Source organism: Oncorhynchus mykiss, chromosome 30 (genome assembly GCF_013265735.2).
Source record: "Oncorhynchus mykiss isolate Arlee chromosome 30, USDA_OmykA_1.1, whole genome shotgun sequence".
NCBI lineage: Eukaryota > Metazoa > Chordata > Actinopteri > Salmoniformes > Salmonidae > Oncorhynchus > Oncorhynchus mykiss.
Genome location: NC_050570.1, coordinates 38,833,461 through 38,856,856, shown reverse-complemented (window position 1 = coordinate 38,856,856; position 23,396 = coordinate 38,833,461). Strand labels below are relative to the sequence as shown.

General features: G+C 43.0%; 1 long non-coding RNA gene and 1 other non-coding gene across 3 annotated transcripts; one reads left to right on the top strand and one right to left on the bottom strand.

Moving 5' to 3' along the window:
- The first annotated feature begins 163 nt into the window (after window positions 1-163).
- LOC110521806 lies at window positions 164-17,953 on the top strand. Its single transcript, XR_005040882.1, has 10 exons — window positions 164-353; window positions 670-750; window positions 1,015-1,123; window positions 5,070-5,167; window positions 7,774-7,893; window positions 12,170-12,256; window positions 13,539-13,627; window positions 14,278-14,347; window positions 15,192-15,383; window positions 17,449-17,953. It is a non-coding gene; the product is annotated as a dolichyl pyrophosphate Man9GlcNAc2 alpha-1,3-glucosyltransferase (transcript).
- A 178-nt stretch (window positions 17,954-18,131) lies between these two features.
- Window positions 18,132-23,073, bottom strand: LOC110521807. Of its 2 annotated transcripts, none has more exons than XR_002473217.2 (3): window positions 22,670-23,073; window positions 19,692-19,744; window positions 18,132-19,587 (listed from the first exon to the last, which is right to left on the bottom strand). It is a non-coding gene; the product is annotated as an uncharacterized LOC110521807 (long non-coding RNA). The 2 variants fall into 2 exon arrangements; XR_005040978.1 differs by lacking the exon at window positions 22,670-23,073 and adding an exon at window positions 19,930-20,319.
- Between the last annotated feature and the right edge of the window lie 323 nt (window positions 23,074-23,396).

The following is a 23,396-nucleotide window of genomic DNA, read 5'->3' as shown; positions in this document are numbered from 1 at the left end:
CACCTCTTACCTGTGCATATTTGACACATGATGTGAACATGTCGGTTTATACCACTTTTGATGGGGATCGAATATTCTATATATCGACCTCATTCAGCATCATCCATCTCTAATCCAAAAGGCACAGAGAGAAAGAGGGGTACGTCATCACCCAGCGCCTGCTCTGACGTGTTCATGGGGTGTAAACAACAATCCTGCAGGAATCTGCAACATGCACCGAAAATTAAAGCATTTCGTTGCCGATAATAAAGCTATTTTATGCTCGCGGGCATGGAGAACTGGAGTCTTGTATCCCTTTGTGTTTTGCTCGGTTTTACGGCGAGATGGGCTGTAATCCTTGAACTCGTATTCAGGTAGGAAGTGGACTAGCTAGCTTTATTTGTGCTAATGCTGCACCTGCAGTGCTCACTGACAGCTCTCAGTTTCAAACATAGCTAGCTAGCTAGCGTGGCATTGTGAACGTATCAAATTGCTGATTTTTGAGTGGTGAAAGGCAGCCGGTATTTTGGTGCAATTATTATGGCCATTAGACGAACAAAAATATGAGAGTCATCTTGCTGCCACTCTTCAGCAGCATGACTGTGCTCTCTTCCTCTGCATATTATTGCTGTAGCTAGCTAGTAGATATTATCATTTAGCAGCATATTCACACATTTATCTTGTTTCCAGGGGCTGGCAAACCCCCTATGTAAGGGGCGAAACTCAACGGCACTGGCAAGAAGTGACATATAATCTGCCTGTTTATGAATGGTAGGCTGGTCTAGATGCACCTGTCCAATAGCCTATGCTATTGTCTTGCATTTGTATGGGTTTTTAGCTAAGGAACTCAACTTTTTCTTTATCCATCCAGGTACTTCAACAACTTGAAATGCTGGGGTTTAGACTGACCCCCCCCCTCCCTCCTAACAGCCTAACATAGCCTACTCTGTGCTCATGTCTAAGTCTGTTTGTACACACACACACACACAAGTTATTTCTAACACTATGTCACCATGTGTATGTGCTTCCCTGCAGAGCCAAGCGGATAAACCCAGAGTGGGTGGAACTGCACACGTCTCAAGGTTATGAAAGCTTAGCCCATAAGATGTTTACGAGAACCACAGCTAAGACAACTGAAGGACAGGTATCAAACAGTTGTTAAACCGTTGCACATCATCTACGATACATTTTAGAAGATACATTTTACATACAAGTTCTATAGGTGATTATTTGTTTACTGGGTTATCCACGAAATGAGTCCCTTTTGGGTAGTGTAACTTGGTGGGGGGGAAAAAAATGTATTTCACCAAATTATTACATTCTGTCACATGTTCAATTGAATTAAAAAAACATGTTTTCCCATATCAAGAGGTTACATTTTGTTTTAGTATGTGCCAAATAAAGTAACAGGTTAACTGCAACAAGGTTGACGATTTATCTTAAAATCAGCCATAAATCCCCTTGTGACAGGGGGAATGGAAGCTTGTGTGCAACAGGGAGGAGCAATTGAATGCAAGCTTCACAACAACAAAAAATGCAATTGTTAAGACATTTCTAGCCTGTCTATCTATTGGTAACAGGGTTGATGTGTTATGCTCGACCCACTCAGTTTTCCACCACAAAATACCAGAAAATGGCCAGAAAGAGTAGAAACAGCCCACCTGCTTTTACACTATGATTAGACTGTTAGATGTTCAATGTTGTTGTTTTTTTATATATATATTTAAAGGGGAATAGTTTCATCATATTAAAAGGAGAGCTTAGTTGACGTAACAGGGTTGACCTTAAAATGGGGGACAGGTGTTTTATTTCACCTTAAAATGAGTCACTAATCACATTAAATAAATAATAGTCTTCAGAAATTACTTTTATCAAAGCAATAAAATAACTATGGCTTTACAATGATGGTGAAAACTTAGGGGATATTTTGTGGTTAAGTGGGTTAAAATCATGTCAAAATGCTGAATTTGGGCAGTTAAGCAAATCTTACTCTTCATTTAATACAGTGAGCTCCAAAAGTATTGGGACAGTGACACATGTTCTGTTGTTTTGGCTCTGTACTCCAGCACTTTGGATTTGAAATGATACAATGACTATGAGGTTAAAGTGCAGACGGTCAGCTTTCATTTGAGGGTATTTTCATCCATCTCGGGGAAACCCGTTTATAAATTACAGCACTTTTTGTTCATAGTCCCCCCATTTTAGGGGACCAAAAGTATTGGGACAAATTCACTTATGCGTATTAAAGTAGTCAAAAGCTTAGTATTTGGTGTCATGTTGCTAGCACGCAATAATTACATCAAGATTGTTACTCTACAAACTTGTTGGATGCATTTTCTGTTTGTTTTGGTTGTGTTTCAGGTTATTTTGTGCCCAATAGAAATGAATGGTAAATAATGTATTGTGTCATTTTGGAGTCACTTTTATTGTAAATAAGAATAGAATGTGTTTCTAAACACTTCTACACAAAAAAAATATATATATGATTTTTGACCTTTTAGTCAGTTAAGAACAAATTCTTATTTTCAATGGCAGCCTAGGAACAGTGGGTTAACTGCCTTGTTCAGGGGCATTAATATGGATGCTACCATGATTATGCACAAATATGATATTTGTGAGTCTGCAACTTTCTCACTCGTCATTATTAACGATTCATTCTGGACTATCCGTAATCATGGTAGCGTCCACATGTATGTACAGTGCCTTGCGAAAGTATTCGGCCCCCTTGAACTTTGCGACCTTTTGCCACATTTCAGGCTTCAAACATAAAGATATAAAACTGTATTTTTTTGTGAAGAATCAACAACAAGTGGGACACAATCATGAAGTGGAACGACATTTATTGGATATTTCAAACTTTTTTTAAAAATCAAAAACTGAAAAATTGGGCGTGCAAAATTATTCAGCCCCCTTAAGTTAATACTTTGTAGCGCCACCTTTTGCTGCGATTACAGTTGTAAGTCGCTTGGGGTATGTCTCTATCAGTTTTGCACATCGAGAGACTGAATTTTTTCCCCATTCTTCCTTGCAAAACAGCTCGAGCTCAGTGAGGTTGGATGGAGAGCATTTGTGAACAGCAGTTTTCAGTTCTTTCCACAGATTCTCGATTGGATTCAGGTCTGGACTTTGACTTGGCCATTCTAACACCTGGATATGTTTATTTTTGAACCATTCCATTGTAGATTTTGCTTTATGTTTGGATCATTGTCTTGTTGGAAGACAAATCTCCGTCCCAGTCTCAGGTCTTTTGCAGACTCCATCAGGTTTTCTACCAGAATGGTCCTGTATTTGGCTCCATCCATCTTCCCATCAATTTTAACCATCTTCCCTGTCCCTGCTGAATTAAAGCAGGCCCAAACCATGATGCTGCCACCACCATGTTTGACAGTGGGGATGGTGTGTTCAGGGTGATGAGCTGTGTTGCTTTTACGCCAAACATAACGTTTTGCATTGTTGCCAAAAAGTTCAATTTTGGTTTCATCTGACCAGAGCACCTTCTTCCACATGTTTGGTGTGTCTCCCAGGTGGCTTGTGGCAAACTTTAAACAACACTTTGTATGGATATCTTTAAGAAATGGCTTTCTTCTTGCCACTCTTCCATAAAGGCCAGATTTGTGCAATATACGACTGATTGTTGTCCTATGGACAGAGTCTCCCACCTCAGCTGTAGATCTCTGCAGTTCATCCAGAGTGATCATGGGCCTCTTGGCTGCATCTCTGATCAGTCTTCTCCTTGTATGAGCTGAAATTTTAGAGGGACGGCCAGGTCTTGGTAGATTTGCAGTGGTCTGATACTCCTTCCATTTCAATATTATCGCTTGCACAGTGCTCCTTGGGATGTTTAAAGCTTGGGAAATCTTTTTGTATCCAAATCCGGCTTTAAACTTCTTCACAACAGTATCTCGGACCTGCCTGGTGTGTTCCTTGTTCTTCATGATGCTCTCTGCGCTTTTAACGGACCTCTGAGACTATCACAGTGCAGGTGCATTTATACGGAGACTTGATTACACACAGGTGGATTGTATTTATCATCATTAGTCATTTAGGTCAACATTGGATCATTCAGAGATCCTCACTGAACTTCTGGAGAGAGTTTGCTGCACTGAAAGTAAAGGGGCTGAATAATTTTGCACGCCCAATTTTTCAGTTTTTGAATAAAAAAGTTTGAAATATCCAATAAATGTCGTTCCACTTCATGATTGTGTTCCACTTGTTGTTGATTCTTCACAAAAAAATACAGTTTTATATCTTTATGTTTGAAGCCTGAAATGTGGCAAAAGGTCGCAAAGTTCAAGGGGGCCGAATACTTTCGCAAGGCACTGTAGAAGTGTTTAGAAATTATTTACCATTCAATCATTTCTATTGGGCACAAAATACTCTGAAACACAACCAAAACAAACAGCAAATGCATCCAACAAGTTTGTAGAGTCACAAGCTTGATATAATCATTACGTGCTAGGAATATGGGACCAAATACTAAACATTTGACTACTTTAATTCACATGTAAGTGAATTTGTCCCTATACTTTGGTCCTCTAAAATGGGTGGATTATGTACGAAAGGGATGTCATTTTTAAACGTTTCACCCGTTATGGATGAAAATACCCTCAAATTAAAGCTGAAAGTCTGTACTTTAACCTCATAGTCATTGTATCATTTCAAATCCAAAGTTCTGGAGCACAGAGACAAAACCAACCGAAAATGTGTCACTGTCCCAATACAGTTGGAGCAGACTGTATATCAAGCTTTTAAAATACATAATTGGTGCATTATTTCTACCAAAAAATATCAACGGAACGCAAAAGGGACTCATTTCATGGCTCGATATGAAGAATTTGCTTTCTTTCTGCACATTCCTATCCTGTTTGAGAATATATATATACTGATTGTACTGTATGACATTCATTTATCACAAGAGGAAGCAATGTCTTACATCAGATAGCATTACGACTCCCTCGGCATTAACTGTCGGTTGAGGGACGAGCGTCAAAGAGTTGTTGGAAGACGCCACCTGTCGGAAGACAATGAATAGGATGATTCACTTATTATTCATTTTTTTGGGACTGAATAATATATGTATCTTTTCTCAGTTCCTGTTGCAGATCTGCTGATATATGTTCCTGCTGTTGTGCTTTACATTTTTTTTTTCTTTTTTTTTTTACCTCAGTGAAGGATCAAACAAGAGAAGGTAAGGCAGAATTCTGTCATGTACATGTCCTCTGTTTGCTTGTAACTAAAACGTTACTAGAAAAACAAAGATACTCAAACTAGAAAAGCAAATATACTGTAGAACTAGAAAAATGAAGATACTAGGTCTGCACAGTCCTGTATCCTGCTCTATCCAGGCCTTATTCTCATCGACCTCGGGCATTTCCAGTTGTCTTTTAAAAACCAAAGCTGTCTCTGTCACTGCACTACAGATTCTGACTGACCAGCGTTAGAAACTCTATGAGCTGGAGCCCTTTCCACTCACAGCCCCTGTCATCCCATATACGGGTTGAAAATGTTGTCATTGATAAGCGCCTAAGTTGGAACGCAGCGGCTGTACAGCAACATGGTGTACAGTACATGACATCAGAGGTCAGGTTCTCCACTTCATAGTTCTGTAGGGGTTTTGACTGACAACCGTTATAAACTTGAGCACCGCTCACGACAAGAAAATGCCCCCCATTCCTCCCTCTAATCGGGCTACTCTTTTTTTGTCTGAATGAGCGAATTGCTGCAGACGTTGAGGAGTATAATAAATACTGCTTTGATGTCATACAAGCAAACCACACACCCCTGAGCCCAAATGTTAACAGTCCCATATTTGAAAACTCATGTCATTTACATGATCAACGTTTTATCATCACTGTGATGGATCTACAGTGATAAGGATGACAGGTGTTATACCCTGGGTTGTCCTGAACACAATGAGCCTGTGTTTGTCGTACTGTGAGGAAAATGAGCCGCCAAACACGCACTTGAATGCACTCGTGACTCCATTCTATGCGCACCAAAATTACAATCTGTTTGTCTGATGTGCCTTTGGAAAGCCTAACGCTGTAAGATTGTATTTTATAGCATGTCGGCAATAGGATAAGCGGTCAAAAGATTGTGATTTATTTTGGGATGTTGGGGACACAGGGCTGTGTTCCAGACCAAAAAAAAACGGCAAGTGTGCTTCCTTTAGTTCCTCAATGGCAAAGCTAGGTGAGCTCAAAAAAAGCATCTGATAGTTGTAGGCTCTTTCATTGAGTCATAAAAGTGCATTGAAAGGACTTAGGTTCTGGGGACACTTTGGAGAGGTGTGTGGCCACTTGGAAACACCACTTAGACTTGTCATTCAAACCCTTGTCATCGTTTTCCCCCCTTCTTATCTTGCACCCACTCCAACATTTCAAATCATATTTTTTTAAATGTTTCTGAATGTATCAGGAGTATTTTCCGATTTCGCTATTGACAAATGCTGTGTAAAGTACAGTAAATGTAAAATGCACAAACAATCAACCGTGTATAATGTTTGGGATTCAGGCTTGTGTCAGGTGAACTGTTGTGTCTTCCTCTTTGGACTGATCCTTTCTCCATAATCTCCAAAGTGTTCTGTTTCAATTACTACCATGGTCATGCGTATGCTTTTTATAGTTTCTTCTGTTGGAAACATTTCAATTTGGCCCTATCCATATAGACCAATGTCCACGTGTTTTCGGGGTTAACCGTATCGTCATGTCTATATTCTTTAACCGGGCGTCAAATACAACAGTGTAAGCCTGGGGCTGGCCCTATGGGGTGTGGTGGGTTTGGGTCTGGGCTGGGACATGCTAGGCTCTCTGGCCTTCGTCCTGGCCCCTCAACTACAAACAGATGGAGCTCTACCACTCCCTGCCCTTCTTCTGCTACTTACTGGGCAAGTGTTTCAAGCAGGGCCTGGCAGGCCGAGGGTGAGTTAGCCGACTTAGACTTACAGCCCTGGCTAAGGAGGTTTGTGTGTGTGGAAAGATGTTGTGTGAGAGCCAGCAGAGAATGTATGATTTCACTGTGTAAAATTAATCAATCAGACAATCAGTTTACCATCAAGTCTGATGGGGAAAAAAGCATCAAAGATCAGATTATTTTCGTTAACTCTGAATCACAGTCAGAATGATTATTTTTAAAGAAATACTCTGAATCAACAACTTCCTGTAGCCAGTGGACAAAACATGGCCCCATGAAGTAGCCTATACTATGTCCACTCTGCCACACACAATAGCGGAGTTATTGAGGCGAGGCAATCCGGTTGGATGACTGTTACTAGTGTCCTCACATTTGTTTATCTAGTAACAATGTACCAAGGGCATCTGGTAGCAAATGGATAGCTGGATTAGATGGGTAGGGGAAGATATGTCCAGATGACACTATCGCCATGCCCAAGCTCCTCAGCTATTCCTGTGTGTGCAACTTTACCACCACACAACTTCTACAGCTGACCTACTGTGAAATACTTTTAGCTGATGCATGGTCTTCACAACATACATTGACTAACTTGGGATGCACGGACAGTCATGGTACACAGCTGTTGTCTTTTTGGAGTCCGCTACATCAATCTTAATTCTCAGAGGAACATGTGAGAGAGAACAACAGAGAGAGCTGAGATTCAGCCCATGCATACTGTTGAAAATATGAATTTAAATGTTTTACTGCTTTACAAGTGCATTTATAGCGCATAATGGTTAAGGACTTGTAAGGATTTCATCTGACTCTGGTGCAGTAGATAAGGGTTCCATTTCAAGGTTCGGTGTTCTTTACCATTTGTCTTCTCACCCACCTTCTACCGAGGTTGTTCCTGCTAGTAAAGATCGATGTAACAGTCCTGGTGACGTTTGCTGGCTGCCATTCCTGTCTGACCCCAGCCAGGCCCTGTACTGCCTCTTTCCTGTGGAGTGGGGCCTCTTCGAGGTACATACTGTGTAATTGATAGTGTCCCCAACATTTTTCAGTGTTCAAGCCAATTAGTCATACTCTCAAGTTTACGTTTTACATAATTAAGCAGACGCTCTTATCCAGAGCGACTTACAGTAGTGAGTGCATACATTTTCGTACTGGTCCCCAGTGGGAATCGAACCCACAACCCTGGCGTTGCAAGCATCATGCTCTACCAACAGGGTCAAGTTCTTTCCCTAATATCCTGCGACATGAGTCACCTAAAGTTTCTAGAACGGGTCGACAACAGTAAATTGTGTTTTTTGGCCCCCCAAAGTTTTAGTAAAAATTTTTTTTTACTAAATTCACCAGGATTTCAGCTAAACGTGTTTAATTTAGGAAGTCTGTTCACCATGTTTTCCCACAAATAAAGCAGGAGACATGATCGTGTCTCAATGTAATCAAGGTATCAAATGATTGTTATTTTCAAGTACAATCTATTTTTGGGCAATTTGCAGTGCACAAATAATTATAATTATGTTCCGGTTCTCCAACCAAAATCGTCCCACGGCTGAATCTAGATCCCTGTTCTGGAATGTTATGGTGACCAACCAATGTTATGGTGACCAAACCAGGTTCTTCATCCCACAGCCCAGTCTTTTGACATAAAGACATGAGACAAAGACATGAGTTTTCAGACTTTTGTTGCCTAGGGAACCCCACCCAGTGGCGGGAAAAGTACCCAAATGTCATGTTTGAGTAAAAGTAAAGATACCTTAATAGAACATGACTCAAGTAAAAGTGAAAGTCCCCCAGTAAAATACTACTTGAGTAAAAATCTAAAAGTATTTGGTTTTTAAATATACATAAGTATCAAAAGTAGAAGTAAATGCTATAAATAATTTCAAATTCCTTTTATTAAGCAAACCAGACAGCACGATTTTCTTCCTTTTTTTTTTTTTACAAATAGCCAGGGGCACACTTCAACACTCAGACATAATTTACACAACAAGCATTTCAGTTTTTTGAGTTCGCTAGATCAGGGGCAGTAGTGATGACCACACTTTCTCTTGATAAGTGTGTGAATTGGACCATTTTCCTGTCCTACTAAGCCTTCAAAATGTAACAAGTACTTTTGAGTGTCAGGAAAAATGTATGGGTGTAAAAAGTGCATTTTCTTAAGGAGTGTAGTGGCGTAAAAGTTGTAAAAAAAATATGAATAATAAAGTACCCCAACAAAAATGACTTAAGTAGTACTTCAAAATATTTTTACTCAGTTAATTTACAACACTGCCCCTGCCCAGGCAAACTGGTAACACAGGGACCCCCCCATCATATGTTAGCAAAACACTTTTTTAACATCGTGTATCATCATCAGGTGAAGGATAATGGGAAGAAGTAATCAACATTTTAATATGACTATATTTGGTAGATAGCTTTTCATTATTTTGACATCCCCACAGTTCTGTAATCGGAAGATGAAGTGTAGTCTCTAACATAGCCTATTAGAAAGGTAATATAACGCCAAACACATTCCTAGCTAATAGCAGCCGCTAGGCTGGTTAAATAAAGGTTAGCCATGTTTTGGTCGAGAAAGCAACAGCACTTGCCACGACTATGTCAGATTACTCCAGTGTAATTAGCTATTAAGTTGACATCATTAGAAATATCAAATATTTTCCTGTTTTCTACTGTAGGTATGTCATTCAAAATCTATTTATTCTGTTGTCGCTAGTGATATTCAATCAAAAAATAATAATTTGAGGAGGCCCTGCAGTACCTCTGCTGCTCCACCCCTGTATGAATAGCCCTGATTTAGGATGTAGAGGATGCCTACCTATCGTTTAGGAGACCGTCGTGATCTACAGTGATAACTGCGTTTTTTTTACCTGAGGGACCACAATATCTGCCAAGTTGAAATCAGTTGGTGGTAGAAAGACGAGGGGGCTAAGGTAGTTAACACAGTGCTGCCCCTTATAGACAGGAGTGGTGCGTTGTGCCCCCAGTTCTTTAAAGCACAGCCTACATGCTCTCTCTCTCACACACACACACACACACACACACACACACACACACACACACACACACACACACACACACACACACACACACACACACACACACGCTCAATTCCTCTGTGCTTAGCCAATTGGAAATGGATCCCATGCAGGATTGTAGAAAACAGAGGAATACAATGTTGAATGAGGGGGGGGGGGGGGGGGGGGTCATTGTGACTAGGTGGGGAGGATACAGATAAATCTAGCTAATTTACTGCCAGGGTCATTTCAGCACATCATTGTGGGGCCATGTGATGTGATGTGGTGCCAGGGTCCAATGCTATCCGTGTCAGAGTTCATCCATTCGTTGTGCAAAATGTTGTCAGCCAAACCGCTGCGTCCTTGATAAGTGAACTTACACGTGTGTATGTACACACAGCGAGGCCACACTGGAAGAGAAGGGAGAAAGAACGAGGGAGGGCGGGCGGGAGAGAGGGGAGGAAATTAAAGATGAACGGACAATGATGGATCACACAGGGGACATTAGTGAGAGCAGCATCGCAAACACTTCCGCGGCACCGTTGAAAGCGTGTCATGATCGAGGTGCTGAGGTAAAGTAACACTGTTATGGGGGAGGAGGATGAGGGGGGGGGGTCGGGGGTGTAGAGGGGGTCGGCAGCTGAGGCCAAGGCTCGCGGCTCAGCTTTTTGAAACCTCCCCTATGCCCGCCGTGTCCTGTAGACCTACCCATTCCCGGAGGTGGCACCCAAGGTGCGGTGAAGTGAGAAGTAATTGAAAATTCTGTGAGGCTGGTCAGGATGGCAGTATGCATGGCAGTTGTTTGTTTATGAAACGATACAAACATAATACACAGGGTGTGAGTGACTCCATAGCCCTACGGGCCGCGGTGCCAGGGGCTCCAGGTGAAGCCTCTCTGAACTAATTGTGAAATTGTGTAAGCGGAAGCCGGGCCAAGAAAAGCGGACATGGCGAGAAGTGGTGGGAGGGTGAGGAGGAGGGGATCGGGGGTGAGAAGGGGAGGGGCGGGAGGATAAGTTGTACGTTTACCCATCAAACAGCACTCTGGCCATCTCAGTGTTCCTGCTTCACAAAAATGGCACCAAATGCTGCAGCCTGTGACATTCCACAGAGGCTTATAGGTGAGGAGCGCCACCAACAGCACTAACCCACATTTGCTGCCGAACCCCATGGTTCATGTGTTGAACTCAGCCCAGGCGGCATTGGGGGGACATTCCGGTAGGGTACTTATTTGGCGAGACTATAGGAGGGGGGTGTTCGAGCAGAGATGAGGCCTAGATGTCGGCAGGACGGCCTGCCTGCTGACTGGGCCTGTCCGTAACCTCCACACACACAGCTGTGCTCTGAGCAGCTGTAGCAAGGCCCAGAGGACCTTGTAGAAATTCACATTATAGAAGGGACCACACTATCGCAAGACATGGTTAGACCAGTGTTTCCCAACCCTGGTCCTCCAGTATCCCCAACAGTACACACTTTTGTTGTAGTCCTGGACAAACACACCTCATTCAGCTCATCGAGGGCTTGATGATTACTTGTCAGGTTGAATCAGGTGTGCTTGTCCAGGGTTACAATACAAATGTGTGCTGTTGGGGTACTAGAGGACCAGGTTTGGTCAACCCTGGGTTACACTGATCTATGCATTGCATTTCTACATTGTTTCATATCACAGAAACCGAAGCGCCTTAATATCTGATCCCAGAACAACTTCTAGGGCACTTAAATCACAACGGTCCTAACTCCATCTGCCTTAGGTGGGTGTGGTGGGTGGACACTGTGACACTACAGTGGTCTTCTATGGGGTGGTCTGAATGTGAATGTGCCGAAGTATGCAGAAGTTGTTGTAATGTGATTATCTTTTGAACATTTAACCCTCTGTCCCCAAGTGTACAAATAAGTGCATTGCTTCTAGTGACATCCCATTCCCTGGACCCTGGCAGGGGCGATTTATGAGGCTGGTAATGCTTCCCGAAGCGCTCCTGTGTCAATGCACTGTGGAATGCACAGAAGGGATTTTTATTGCACTTTCAGTTGGGCCATTTTTACTTGGAGAAACGCCACTTGTTTGCTTCTCTTCAAAACATTGCATACTGCAATACCATATATGTGAGTTTCTACATTTGAAACCCTTGGCTTGTGATGAGTTTTGTAACACATTGTATTTGATTCACATGGATTATCAACACTTCATTAAAAATCTAAAGTATATCAGTATAGGAAGTGAGCTATTTTTGTATTTAAAGGTGTGTGTGTGTGTGTGTGTGTGTGTGTGTTGACAGGATCAAGTGGCCAACACATGGGTGCAGCTTGAACGGCCTGATAAAGATCAAGACCATCCTGTCCACTGATACCCAGCTCTACCTCGGGTAATCCCCCTCTCCATCTCTTTATCGTTCTCTCTCTCACTCCATTTCATTATCTTTCATTCTGTCCCTACTCTCTCTCTCTCTCTCTCTCTCGCTCTCTGAGAAGCCTCACACGAGAGCCTCTGTGTTATAGCAGAGTGAAATGAAGATTATCCCTTGTAATAATATGCGAGAGCAGCTTCTGAATACTGAGCACTACCAGCTGCTATGGGCTTTTATCGGCCCTCTGACAACTGTTGGCAATTTGCTGATGAGATTTCAGATTTGGAAATCCACAATAAACTATTTGAACCATTTCTGTTTGGGGGGGGGGGAGCAAGATACAGCTAACTTTTCTGTGGCGACATGAAATGTTATGCCAGTCAAAGACTATTCTCCCCTAAGGTCCACATGAATGAGGAGAGGCTACAGTCAGTCATAGAACCCTTCTCTCATCGTCATGGTGGCGTGTGCTTGAATAACCCGTGGGGCTATATTTAGGGGTGTGCACTCTGAACAGGATGGACGAGTTCCTGCCAGACTGTTAAGACCAGGGATTAACTGGGAGTTCTGTGACTGCAGCGTATTTAACACAAATGAAAACACTAGATATTGTTGGTCATGGGTGAATATTATAATAACTGTATGTTGTGAGGGGAGGAAGGGTATACGTCTTTCTATGGCCTGGTATCACTGGTCACCTTACTGTTACAGTTGATGTGAACTACTGTGCTGACTATTTATGGATGTGGAATACCACTAAATGGTTCTCAACAACCCCAGAAAATGATCTGTGAACTGTACTCTAAATCACCCTGACCCTCCAGCCCACTTCCATAGCCCACCCATCCATTACCCCTCTAAGCACTCCTCTTGCCCCATGTTGGGGGCCCTTTAGGCCTTAATGGGGCCCATGACACAGCTGCCCTCACCTCTCACTCATGTGCTGCCCTACCTTACCCTATCCCTAACCCTTCAGCCGGAGTGGAGGTACCCCTCTGGTCCCCTCCCCTCTCACCCCTCCCTTTCTCTGTCTATCCCCAGTGAGTGACAATTGAAGGGTTAAACTAATGCTGGGGTGCCCTAAGCGGGCCAGTATTTGATACATTTCCCACATAGCTGGTGGTCTTATGGGTGGACCATGCTGGGGTTAAAACGAGCCAGCAGCCGCACAGTTCGGTTTCACCATGAGGTTTAGGTTTCTGGGCTGGGCCATTCACTATTTGGTCCGATTTATCATAGCATTGTTTCTATGAATGATGATAGATTACTTCATTCTTCTCTGTTGTTGTTTTGTTTTCAGTTTGGCCACCACTCTCCTGGCTATCCTACCTATGTCAATCAAACTATTGGTGAACCCTACTCTATGGCAGTTCAAACTTCCCTTGGTAAGTGAGTATTCTTGTCTTCTGATGTTTGATTCCATTTGAGGTAAATTCCTCTCTGGCATTCTTCCTCTTCTCCTTCCAAGTTCACGAAAAATCAATCATCCTGCCTGCCTTGTGAGTAGAGGGGAGTAGGGGTGTGCGTGCTCACATGCATGTGTGTGTGTGCCTTCCTGCCTGCATGCGGTTGCTAATCATTAACCTCACCAACCGCAGTGCAGTATATAAAAAGAAACAGGCAACTGTAAGCGCTAGGTTATCTAGGTTTTACTGCACAGTGGGATTTGGTTTCAGATTTTGCTGATCTGTTGCTGCGTTAACGATTGAGTTCTATCTCCCACCTGTCTGTCCCCGGATCAATCAGTAATGCAATGTCCATGGCTTAGGGAGGAACGCCGGGATGTGGAGCAGAGGAGGGCCGCTGTTTGTGGTTGATCAATTCTCGGGGCTATAGGAAGGAGTGTAACTGGATACGCAAAGAGTACCACTGTGGTTATACAATCGGGGAGGGATGGCCTGCGTCCAAATGGGCACCCTAATCCCTATGTAGTGCACTACTTTTGACCAGGGACGGTAGGGTGTTTATTGTTCAATGAAGTGTGTATAATTTAGGGGTGTTTAACCTTTTCTCCTCCAATTCTTTCTGTCTTCCCCTAGACCAAGTATGCCTACTACTGAATGACCTCCCTCTGCCAGCCATCTGTTTTTTACAGGTCTCCCTGTTCACGTAAGAAGCTACAGTAGGGGGACCCACTGATGCAGAAAGTATACTGGCCAATAATAGCAGACCAACAGACCAGGTTAAAGGTCATAGGACTATTAAAAAAAAAAAGTACAATCCTGTCCATTGATTTTAAACTCCTAACATCGCTGTTGGACAAATCCTCGGAAAGTATAGGATGCTTTGTCAGATGAATGTTTGTGTTGATGTTCTATGGACGGTTTTATTCCCGGAAGAGTCATGTACAGATTCAAATGAAGTCGGTATGAAGGGAACAGTCGGAGAGGAAGCGAAACGGACTAACTTTCACCAGCTGTCATTAACTTCTTCCAGCAGGACTAATTGCTGTGCGTGTGGTTTAGTATAGGGATGTCTGTGGATTACACTGCATTGCCAGCATACCTCTCCTCTAAGCATGTCTTGTATAGGGACAGCAAGGTATTCTGTGTATCAACTCTAGTACAGTCTAACTGACAGGGCCCGCATTGTGCATCTCCACTCCACCCATTGATGGAGACATACATCTTTTGTTTGGGTAAATTGAAGACATAATTGCGTAATTTAGTCAAATGGTTTCTTAAGCACAGTTATTGTAAGAGAGTCTGAATGTACTGGCTTTGTTGAACTGGCGAAGTATGTATTTAAAAAACAAATGTGATGGGTATTTATTTTGCCAATGAATAGATGGGGTCTTGTTGGATTTAAGAAGGCCCTACTACGGCTGTCTGAATTGTAAACACACGTCTTTATGTGGCATAGTCAGAGTTTATTGGATGGAGAGATGTGTTTCTGAGAGACTACATTGTTCTTGTTCTCCCCCGCTCCCTCCCCCTCTATCTTTCCTCCGCAGTATGCTGCCATTGTTACTGAAGGATGGTCTGTTGGTGCCGTACGTGGTCACCTCCCTGGCCTTCCTGTTCGTCAGCGTATACCTGCTTTTCCACCCTTGGAGCATTGCTCAGAAGACGAGCTGCGTCTGGGGCCCTACCACCGCCCCATCCGTATGCCCAGCATGGACCTCGGAAGGGTCACCAAGTGGAAAGTAAGCGTAGCCTAGAGGTGTAAACATATACCCTTTCATGTTGCACCACCTCTATGTCTCTCTGTGATAGAAGGAAAGGCTAAAGTATTAATTCATCGCAAAACATTTATCCGATTGCAAAGACAACACAGATTGCGTTCTTTACCAGGCAGATAGTTGCAATGTTGTCTGTTCTAGTAGTGGGTAGGGCAGGGGTTGCCCAATATTTTCTTTACCTTACTCAAGTTACTTCAGATAAGTAAAAAAAAAATAATTCACAGCCACCCGGTGCGAAGATGAGCTGGAGGTTTTTGTCACAGGGATTTCATAGTAATTTCAGAAGGTTGTTGTCGCTAACCACGTTTCCATCCACAGTTTTTATGTAGAGTCATACCGTATAAAACAAAAAAAATCACGACAGCTGTGACGGAAACAGGAAGATTGGTGGGTCTTATTCTGGTGACATGATGATCGATGCTTGACTGCCGTTTGACAAATAAAAAATATTCTGTCTCTTATCCATAGTAATCTCATCATGTAGACTAGCCTACCCGCACAGTATCAGCAAGCTGTTGGCTAGAATGCACATGCCAAGACCAGAGTAGGCACATTTGCTATTTAACAATGTTTTGGTCCAATGGAAACACATTGAACTTTACATAGTTTTTTTCCGTACATGACAAATGAAGTGAAACAGTACATGTTGTGTGCACTACGTCATCACGCACCGAACTTTATGCAGATTTTTTTAAACATTTGCATGAAAATCTGTCACCTATTGGATGGAAACCTAGCTACAGTAATTTCATAGCCTGAATTGCATCAACGTGAGAAGATGCATATCTCTGCAACTGTATAAATAAATATAATGTGCCACGGACTGTAAGCTGTGTAAGCTGCCTGGGATGAAAGCCACTGCCAGGCCCCACGTATTATTTATCACTTATTTAAGATACAGGCGTCTGACATGGCTTCCTGGCCCTGCCCAGCTCTACAGCTGCACCCTCCCCTCCCTTAGCCACAGAAATGGGTTGCATCCCAAATGTCACCCTATTCCCTATAGTGCACTACTTTTGACCAGGCCCCATTGGGCTCTGGTAAAAAAAAGTAGTGCACTGTATAGGGAAAAGGGTGCCATTTGAGATTGGGACGTAGCCAGTGACACCGCTACTGGGCGGTGCTGTGCGGTGTGGGAGATCATGAGAAGGAAGTGGTGTCTTTTTATAGAGTCATTAACACAAGTTTTGCCTAGATATATTTATTTACACAAGAGGCATAAATAAGGAGGCTAGGGTTTAATAGGGTTGGTCTCATACGGAGGCGCTTACGCAACCTACCCTCACTGATCCCTTGGCCCGTAGGTCCCAAATAGACATGTTAATGTTGATCCTGCTACCAACACTGTTTGCCTTTCTGTTCGGGACGCACCGGCCGAGGCAACATAAATGTCAGCTTGTGATGAGGGAGTGTCCTGTGATGCGGGATCGTCATGCGATGCCTCTTCATTTTATTTTTGATCTTGTCTACTTTGCATAGTTATTATGACTAAGCCACACCCATCCCACTCACGTTAGCAGTTCAGAACGAGAAAGTGTAGGCTATACAGAAATATTTGAAATTGAAAATCATTAAATGAAGTAATGAGGATGTCTACCAGCCTAATCAAGTTGTAGATTACGTCTCACCTTCCAGTGTTCGAACTGGAATGGAGATTTCTCTTCGTGGTACTTACTCCGTGCAGCCAATTGCGATGTCTGCTTTAGGTATAATGCAGGGTGCCACTTGTAGATTTGACCGCTCTAACCCAGTTCCACCTCCAACACTACCCCAAAAAAACCTTGCTATGCTGGTATCGGCTTTCGCGGATCTGATAGAATCCAGCCCTTAATTAATCTAAAATCTATTCATGTAAAATGTCATTAGGACATTATCAATTTGAATGGCATGTCAAATTCAGTTTCTGATTTGACTGGGCTATGAGAGGGCCTTGGCTCGTGGTCTAACTGTTACGGCTTAACTCTCTTAGAAAACTGTAGACCTGAAAAATCTCTCTCCATCTCTCTCTCTCTCTCAATCTCTCCTGCAGTTCTACATCTCCATCGTGGCCATGGCTGGTTTGTGCTTTATGAGCATGGCGCTGGCCCCTCTGGCCAGGCTGCCTGATTTGTTTCCCCTCCTGGTGTCAGTGTTCTTTTCCACCACTTCCTGGGCCTCCTCTTCTACTTCAACCTTGTCCAGATTGCCGAGCCGCCTCCACCTGGGAGTAAGAATCAGAGTAGTCGCTACCCGGTAGAAAGAAAACTTACTGAAAAGCAAACTATGCACAGTGCCTCAGTCACTGACCACCAAGGACCAATAGGACTCGTGGAGAAATGCTACTAGTCTATAATCTTTATTCTAGGGATAACCCTCCTGTCAACATGAGTGGTTGGTGTTTTGTCAATGCCTAATTATGTACATCAAACTTACATTTTTTATGTTGTTTTTTTTAACTTTAATTGTTTTTCAATATTTCCAAATGTTTGTTCCATCATTACAATTATTTTGTACAAATTGTATTTTTCTTGAAAAATAAAATCACCTCATATGACTTTTCGATGAACCTCGATTTTTACAGCCGTATTGCCAGCACATATATTAGATCCGTCGGAAGCAGTTTCAAATAAGCCCCTCGTAAAGTGTCCACCTTCTCCAAGTCTTCAGCTAGCTAAATCACTGGCGGTAATAGTGTTGCACTGTGTCGTAGCCAGACAATAATTAGCCAAACCATGTCTTTCAACCATTTTAATTTAGCTTCATAAAATATTCATTACAATAGCTAGATACAAGGAGAGTCCACACAGCACACAAAGGGCTATGCATTTAAACACAGAAAGCAGTGACAGGTCAGACAGGCCCTAAAACTAGGATGATGGAAGATTACATATCTGAACATAATGTCATAAAGTCGAAATACCACAGAAAAAAAATGGTACAAGCAATCTTTTTCCCCCTCTGCCTGTGAGTTAATGACAGGCATAAAAAAAAATCCATTACAACGATAAATGTTATCGGGTCACTGAGGGCCGGCTGCTATGCTGTGTATCTGCAGCCGCTGGCTCTGCAGCCAATAACACTCGAGATAGGAGAGGGAAGGGCGAGATATCCAGAGGCCTGTGCCTTTAGAAGTACTACTGTGGAAGGACTGGTAGGAAGGGGACAACAGATGAAGATGTGGAGTTAAAAAAAACAAGTACAAACGTCTATGGCCATTACCAAAACGCTGTCATTTTCATAAATGCATACTAGGCCTATTGCATTTATGACTAGAAATGACATAGAAAATTGTATAAATTCATAAATTCAGGCACCACATTCAAAGCATCGCCATAGTGCTGGCCTAAGTGGCCTGTGTCATGATGGGTAGTGGGCTGGAGACGGGGGTGAGACCGAAGGAAAGTGGGACCCTCGAGGAGGAAAGGGCTGGTGGGGTCGAGGTCTAGGTTGATATGGGTAGGAGCCAAGCCGGAGGTGGGTTGGATTAGCGGGAGTGGTGGTGGGGGGGTGTTGGCTCGCCAAGGGCCCCTTCTACCACCTCCAGAGGGCCAGTATGAAAACATTAGTTTTGTTTATGGGCGTGCTCATTTTGTCCTTCACATGGCCTCCAAGGGTGATAAAGTGAGAGTTATATGATCCACCTTGGGCAGAAATAGGAAATGTGTCTGTGCACACCAGCTGTTGCTTAGGTCGCTTGGGCTGCAAGAGGCCTCGGCCTTCCCAGGCACAGACAAATAAAGAGCCGGAGACTGAAGTGTGTGCCTGAGTGTGTGTACACGTACGTGAAAATTGTAGCCTCTCCTCGGAGCCCATATTCATGTTACTTTACTTTTCCAGGAAGCTAGAGGAAATGGTGAGGGTGGATTTCACACTGCATCAGGTCTAATAGGACGAGGGGGTTCGCTCGCTGAAAGAAAAAGATTTTTGCAGCGCTGCGTCTCGGCCGTTATTGTAGAATCAACATTTGTCACTGGCGAGGGAGAGGCTTTCTCCAGCAGACAGGGCTCAATGTAAATGTGTCTGACGTCTTAACGCTGCCTTTTCACTTTCTGACACGTTCCCCCAATGACTGACAGGCAACCTCCGAGACGTCTCTCCGCCTCACAACTGACAGCTTGGGTTCTATATTCATCAACCGGCCATCTCCGAGGAAGAGGAGAGAGTAGCTATTCCAGTTGCCCTCGGTAACCTACAAGAGGATATCAGAGAGGAAAACATGAGCGTAACCCTGCTGTCTGTCACACAGCAATATCACCACATTGAGATAAAGTTGTAGGCTCTATAATAACTTACTTTTATAAGGCCATTATGGATTTCATCAAATCAGAGGAGCTGCCAGACAATATCTGTAAGGAACAAAAAAGTTATTAGATACTACTTCACATTTAGAGATTAAATACAGTTACCGCTTTCAGAGGAAAATTACAACTGACACTGCAACTCACATCCCAAACGGACAAATCTGAGGGCCCAAGTGGTTTGATTTAGCAGTGAGATAAATATCTTAATTTTTTTGTTTTTAAATACTCACCTAATTGATTGACAATAAAGTAAAATCATAGTTCTCCTTCACATGGAGAACTGGAAAATACAACGACATCGTCTGTGTCAGAAATCATCTCTGAAGGAGTGCGTAGCCTGAAGCCTCTGGGGGCGATCGAACTAAAGGCTGCAGCTCTGCAAGCAGGCTTAAAGTTTCACTAAAATAATATACAGCTCTGCAAGCAGGCTTAAAGTTTCACTAAAATAATATACAGCTCTGCAAGCAGGCTTAAAGTTTCACTAAAATAATATACAGCTCTGCAAGCAGGCTTAAAGTTTCACTAAAATAATATACAGCTCTGCAAGCAGGCTTAAAGTTTCACTAAAATAATATACAGCTCTGCAAGCAGGCTTAAAGTTTCACTAAAATAATATACAGCTCTGCTCCTTTTTGCAGCCTTTTTATTAATCAAAAAGCATAAAACTCCTCCCAAACAGGTGGCATGGGTCTGAGGAGGAGGAGAGAGGATTGATGTGGCAGATAGTGGTGAAGCCTGGGCCTGGAAACACCCGCCCATCTCATCGCTTTTATTACATTTAGGGAATCCTTTCTTTAATACACCCCTTTACTGCTGACATACAAATCTTCCTCAACATGGACCCATCTATGGCCTGATCAATTTTTATACTGCTGAGCCGTCCCCTTTCTCCTCATTTTGTCATCTGAAAATTCATATTATATAGGGTTTTCTTATGGGGAAAATGACAGTAAAAATCGGTTACTGCCCAGAAGATGTCCACACGTTGGGGGGTTGCCCGTGACTAAATGTTTCTGAGAAACTAAAATGTGTTTCTGTCGTAAGCAGAACTGTTTAAATGTTATTTATTTTTTTATCCTCCTAAGAAAATATATTGTGAAGTGCAACATTGATTCAGAACACAACGTGTCTGTATGGGTTGGAGGGGGAGAATTTATTCATCCTTTGCACAACTCCTTTAATTGAATTTTCCAAATCTAACCACACACAAATAATCAATACCTTCTGCTGAGGGGAACTTATCTCAACATGATTATGGCCTTCTCTTTTCAATTCTGTAGCTGTCAGCACATACAGTACAGGCAGGTGTCCCTCCTCCTGGTGTATTTGTAAAAGACTGGGCAGAGCCTGAATGCTCACGGAAAGTGACTTCTCCAGAGTGCTTACGAAACTTTCTTTAACCTTTTAAAAAGAATGGCCGTTAAGCGCTTCTCAACACCACGGGCCCGGGGCACTTTGAAGAAAGATTTTTTTTTTTAAAGGGTGCTGCTTGCTACTGTCTGTAACTAAAGAGGGAAGGAGGATGGACCAGATGGGGGAAGTGAAGTGGCTTCAGAGGTTTTGGCCGTCAATGCTAAAATATCCTTGTCGATTGACCCGGCTGCCATGGCAGTATGTATGTCCTGCCCTGGCACTGAGCTGCTTGAGGCTTCGCTTGGCCCCTTAGACAGTGTCAGGGTTTACAGTCCAGATCTAAGAAGAGCTTGTGTCATCTCCACACGGCTCAGGTAACACTGAGGTGACTCTTCGTCTCCAGGGCTGGCTAGGGTTCTCTGTCACACTGTAGATATACACTGAGTATATCAAACATATACTTATTCCTAATATTGAGTTGCACCTCCTTTTGCCCTCAGAACAGCCTCAATTCATCAGGGCATGGACTCTACAAGGTGTCAAACGCGTGCCATAGGGATGCTGGCCTATGTTGACTTCAATGCTTCCCATAGTTGTGTCAAGTTAGCTGGTGCGCCCGGGCACCTACTACCATACCCCATTCAAAAGCACTTTTGTCTTGCCAATTCACCCTCTGAATGGCACAATCCGTGTCTCGAGGCTTGAAAATCCATCTTTAACCCGTCTCCCTCCCCTTCATCTACACTGATTTGAAGTGGATTTATAACAAGCGACATCAATGAGGGATCACAGCTTTAACCTGGATTCACCTGGTCAATCTGTGTCATGGAAATAGCAGGTATTCTTAATGTTTTGTACACTCAGTGTACCTACATAAGACAGGGAGCTAACTAAGCTTACTGAACTCAGTGGGCATTTCCTAGCCCCAATATGGCCCTCGGTTATGTGAATTAGTCCGAGAGTTAACGGAACGTGTGTTTTGACCCGAATGGGTCCGTTTCTTCTTCTTCACTAGAACTGTTTGTTTGCTTTATAGCAGCCCAACAGCTTCTCCTGGAAAGTGCAGGCGGAATAATCGGTTCACCAAATCATATTTGTATGCCATTGTATTCATTGTGGACTAACTGACGACATGAAAGGCTGACAGGTAATTAGAGGAGATCAATCATTCTGGCGAGGTCCTCAGGGAAAGCTGACATTACGTCACATTGACTTACTCACCTAGCCTGGCAAGCCGCTGATCCCGCAAGCGTACATGAATGTTCGCCGCGTGGATATCCATGCAGAAAACATTCATGTAAGCTTACAGGATCAGTGGCTTGCCAGGCTAATACTACTGCTATAAGTACTGTGTTTTACCCATCTCTTCCTGAAAAACAAATACGCAAACCTTCAGTAACCCAAGAAAGGATGTTCGTGAGAGGCTCTCAAGTTAACAATCTGTCACAGCAGTTGCCATCTCTCCCACTGGACACAGACGTCAGATCAACGCCTATATTTGATTTACATTCGGTTGAGTTTGTCAACTAACATAATATTCAATGTGAAATCAACAACAAACAAACAAAATTGGACTTAGGTTAATAGTTGGGTGATAAAAAGACGAAAGGCCCTTACGTTGATGACTTTTTGCAAATCCAATTGGTTGTCCACGTTGATTCAACGTCATCGCGTAGATTCTTGTTGTTGTAATTATGTGGACACAACGTTGATTCAACCAGTTTTGCCCAGTTGACTAAATATAAAGCGCTTGAGTGCACTCTTAAATGTAGCCTACTGGTCATAACTGAGTTGTCAGTCACGTCTGCTAAATAAGTAAAAATAGCTATAGATGTGATGCAGGTCCAGAAGAACGCAGTCAGCATGACAAAGCAGTTACCCTTTTCAACACAGCTTCTTACACCTCTCCATGCATTTAGCACGTGAACCCAGCGCCTGAATGCCACAAGCGTCAAGTCTAAACAAACATTTTACATTGGGCAGCAGAACGATGCCTCCGTCAGGCAGGCTCCATGACACGATCACCATCATCTGTCTGGATTTCATGCTCTCTCCACAGCACAGATATGTGCCAGCACTCCTCTTCCTCTGACTTGAATAACAGCTTGTTTATTTTAAATGTGTGTCTCAAGGCAACAGAGGAGCGATTCTCCTCCCTGAGCTATCAACTCTGACGTTGTAAACTTTGTTGTTTATAAGGGGGTTTATGCACAAACAATAAGCGTCATGCTCCACCATATGATATATTTATTGTTTTACATTTGACAAAGCAACACATACACTACATGACCATAAGTATGTGGACGCCTGCTTGTCGAACATCTCATTCCAAAATCATGGGCAT